This window comes from Austrofundulus limnaeus, unplaced genomic scaffold (assembly GCF_001266775.1).
Source record: "Austrofundulus limnaeus strain Quisiro unplaced genomic scaffold, Austrofundulus_limnaeus-1.0 Scaffold546, whole genome shotgun sequence".
NCBI classification, from domain to species: Eukaryota; Metazoa; Chordata; class Actinopteri; order Cyprinodontiformes; family Rivulidae; genus Austrofundulus; species Austrofundulus limnaeus.
The window spans coordinates 81,698-86,246 of NW_013952948.1; the positions used below are offsets into that span (position 1 = coordinate 81,698).

At 39.0% G+C, this 4,549-nt stretch overlaps 1 protein-coding gene across 2 annotated transcripts in view; it reads left to right on the forward strand.

The window, feature by feature from the left end:
* The window catches only part of LOC106530682 (glycine receptor subunit beta), a 51,025-nt gene that overhangs the window by 27,560 nt on the left and 18,916 nt on the right, over window positions 1-4,549 (forward strand). The gene's annotated exons all lie outside the window — the stretch shown is intronic.

Sequence of the window (4,549 nt, forward strand, 5' to 3'; positions counted from 1 at the left end):
TTCTTCCCCCATTCGTGAACAAGATCCCCAGATACTTAAACTCCTCCACTTGAGGCAGGGCGACCCCCCTGACCCGGAGAAGGCACTCTGCCCTTAAAGTACATTTTACCAAAAAGTTACTCAAGTAAATATAACTGAGTAAATGTAACTAGTTACTATCCACCTGAAGGAAATTTTGACTGATCACCTGAATTTAAGATCCATTCTTGTATTTTCAGCCATATGGTTTAAACATAGGAAGACAGTCAGTGTGTCTTATCAATGTTTTCCTTCTGTCTGTAACAAAAACAATGTTGTTTTAATGGTGACTTATTATAGGGCTCCTAGAACAAGTTAGGATCCATTTGTGGGCTATACAAAACATGTTCATTAGATTTAATTCACAAAATGAATCTCAGATAATGAAATTTCACCTTTTCAGTTCTGCCAGTTCTTTAGATATCTTCAGAACCTGCTGTTATGCATAAGTTGGCATTGGCTACCCCCCCTAGAAAATCATGAAAAAACTTGATTTATTTCAGTAATTCCATTAAAAAAAGTAAAATTTGCATATTATATTCATTCATTACACACAGACTGATATACTGTATTTCAAATGTTTATTTATTTTAACTCTGATGATTATAACTGACAACTAATGAAAACCCCAAAATGTCTCAGAAAATTTGAATATTACTTAAGACAATAAATAAAAAGGATCTTTAGAGATGTTGGCCAACTGAAAAATTTGAACATGAAATGTATGAGCATGTGGGGCTCCTTTTGCCTGGGTCACTGCAGTAATGCGGCGTGTCATGGAGTCTATCTGTGGCACTGCTCAGGTGTTATCAGAGCCCAGGTTGCTCTGATAGTGGTCTTCAGATCTTCTGAGTTGTTGGGTCTGGAGTATCGCATCTTCCTCTTCACAATACCCCATAGATTTTCTATGGGGTTAAGGTCAGGCAAGTTCACTGGCCAATTAAGAACAGGGATACCATGGTCCATAAACCAGGTACTGGTAGCTTTGGCACTGTGTGCAGGTGCACCCCAAGCCATCARTAGATGCATTTCCATTCACCATGAAAATGTGCAAATTAGAATTTCGAAAATAAATTTGCTCAATGGAAACACGTCAATTTCGAAAAAAAATGTATATGTTTTTCGACAAAATGTTTTTGCACTAGGATGAGGTGATTTTTCAGCCGTATCAAAATTGGTGTATTTCGCAAAACTGCAATGGCAACACTTTTTTCGCATCACAGGAGTCAAGTGATCAACAACCAGCTGTTTCTACTGGTGAAAAAGACGATGATGAAGAAGATAACAGGAAGTAGAAGTAGTAGTAATATCACAGACATCTCCTCTGATGATGAGCGCTAGTGTTGGGGTGTGTTTACATCCATTGCCACCATGTTTGTAATGACTTATCGCGAGAACAAATGCATTCACGTGACTTTAATAGCATTTCTTACTTAATGGAAACAGCAGTTGCGAAACTGTGCTTTTCGACATTAACAGAATATCGACAAAGTTTTACGCACATTTGCAATGGAAACGCAGCTACTGATATGGATACTTTACACTGGACCTCAAACAACGTAGATTCTATATCTCTCCTCTATTCCTCCAGACTCTGGGACCTTGATTTCCAAAGAAAATGCTAAATTTACTTTCATCAGAAAACATAACTTTGGACCACTCAGCAGCAAAGTCTTTTTTGTCTTTAGCCCAGGTGAGATGTTTCTGACGCTGCCTCTTGTTCAAGAGTGGATTGACACCAGGAAMGAGACAGCTGAAACCCATGTCTTCATACGTCTGTGCGTCTTGGTTCTTGGAGCACTGACACCAGCTGCAGTTCACTCTGTGAGGGTGCAGTTATCACTATTGCTTGTACACTTTTTCTACCARATCTTTTTCTTCCCTTCGCCTCTCTGTCAATGTGCTTGGACACAGAGCTCTGTGAACAACCATCTTCTTTTAGCATTGACTTTTTGTGTCTTGTTGGTCGTCTTTTGGACAACTGTCAAGTCAGCAGTCTTCCCCATGATTGTGTAGCCTACAGAACTAGACTGAGACCCTTTAAAGGCCTTTGCAGGTGGTTTGAGTTAATTGGCTGATTAGAGTGTCTTCAATATTAAACCTTTTGACAATATTCAAATTTTCTGAGACACTGAGTTTGTGGTTTTCGTTAGTTGTCAGTTATAATCCATTAAAATTAAAACAAAATAAATATTAAAATATATCAGTCTGTGTGGAATGAATTAAAATAATACACAAGTTTCACTTTTTGAATGGAATTACTGAAATAAATCAACTTTTTCATGATTTTTTAATTTTATTTTATGACCAGCACCTGTATGTGTGTGGGGGTAACTTTTTCACTTTTATCCCTTTATGGGCTTCAAATAAAATAAAAAAAAAAACACCAAAAATCACGAGATTGTCAAAAAATTCTCTAAACATGGCTGACTATGCATTATGTACATATATAAATATTTTAAGCCTCTCAGGTATAATTTTTTATAGGGAAAAAAAGCAATTATATATAGTGCACAGTGCTAAATAAATAAAAAAATATATAAATTCCTCAAATGTATTACTATTCAAACAAAAATCTATAGTTTTGACCAAATTAGCCTACAAATCATCTCTTGTAAGTTTCACAGTGATTGAAAAATGTGGTGCGATCTTTATAGCATTTATAATTTTATAATTCATTAGTGAAATACAAAAAAATAATTTAAAGGATCAGAAAATTGATCATGATAACAATTCTGGATGCATGAATTGTCCTGTAAATTTTATCCATGTAGGTCCAACAGTAATTTTAGACATTACCATATTGGACAGACCAACTCAGTTTGAGGTCTTAAGCAAGTGTAATAAATCTGGTAGCAGTTGGTATTAGAGTTTGTGTACTGAGCCCCTAAAGGGACATTGGATGGGGAAAAAAACTATCTTGTTACTATCTCCCACCAGTTAGTATCTCGTTCCCACCAGTTAGTAATTCGTGCCCACAAGATACCTCACAGGATCTTTCTGATGGTTTTGGACTAGCTGTGTGTTTACTGAAATGAAAATTTGTGCCATAATTGAGCTTTATTTCCAGTTTGGCCTGAAATACAAACAGTGCTGCGTTGCTTCTTCTCCGATTGGTGCCGCAGCTTGGTGACAGTCTCGGAGCCTTTCCACCCACGGTTCCTGGATGTTTATGGTTTCCCTGACAACGGGGTAGTTTTGCTAAATCTATCCAGCTGAAAATAAATAAAATCTAGTCTAGATTAAGCATTTAGGAGGTCTACCTCCTAGGTTGGAAGGTACTTATCAGTATGCCTGATAATATGAATTTAGGCGCAGTGAGTGCAGATCCTCCTCTGGGACACAGAGATGAAGCYGTCYGTTTGCTGTCCTTTGATCGYGGAAAGCACTCGATCAGCTGCATTGAGATCCAGGCTGTAGCYTCACACTCACACAGAGACATTTTCAGCTTTACGCACAGAGCAGGTCTGCATAAAGGAGGTGTCTTATTTAATCTAAAATGAATAAAAGATTCCCATCTGATCATCATCTCAGATCTAGACACCATACTGAATGCATCTCCAGGAGATGACAGAGCACAGAAGAGTTTAAGGACAGGAGGCTTTGGAGCGTCTGTGAGGCGCAGCAACCAGTGGAGCAGGGCGAGCGTGCTGCTGGATTTCCTCTTGCTACAGCAACAGCTTGTGGGATTTGGAATTAAAATCTTGCTGACTTTTGATCACTTTGACTGGAGAAATGTTTTCTGATTTTAACACTTTGGCTGAATTGGTTCTTGTTATTCCAACAGTGTCGCTGCAGAACYCGGTTCTTCAGAACCACTGGTGCTGCAGATGTAGACTTGTTGTGTGTAACTTGAGATTTTCCTTGGAGTTTTTTTATTATTAGACTTTTTATTGCATAAATCAAATCCCTGTTCTTCTGTATGTGGAAATATGGAGTCATCTGTAAGTTCTTTTGGTGGGAATGAGATACTAACTGGTGGGAACGACTTAATAACTGGTGGGAACGAGATACTAACTGGTGGGAACGAGATACTAACTGGTGGGAATGACATACTAACTGGTGGGAACGACTTACTAACTGGTGGGAACGAGATACTAACTGGTGGGAACGAGATACTAACAGTGGGAACGACTTACTAACTGGTGGGAACGAGATACTAACTGGTGGGAACGAGATACTAACAGTGGGAACGACATACTAACTGGGGGGAACGACATACTAACTGGTGGGAATGAGATACTAACTGGTGGGAACAAAATACTAACTAGTGGGAATGAGATACTAACTGGTGGGAACGAGATACTAACTGGTGGGAACGAGATACTAACTGGTGGGAACGACTTAGTAACTGGTGGGAACGAGATACTAACTGGTGGGAACGAGATACTAACTGGTGGGAACGACTTACTGACTGGTGGGAACAACATACTAACTGGTGGGAACGAGATACTAACTGGTGGGAACGACATACTAACTGGTGGGAACGAGATACTAACTGGTGGGAACGACATACTAACTGGTGGGAACG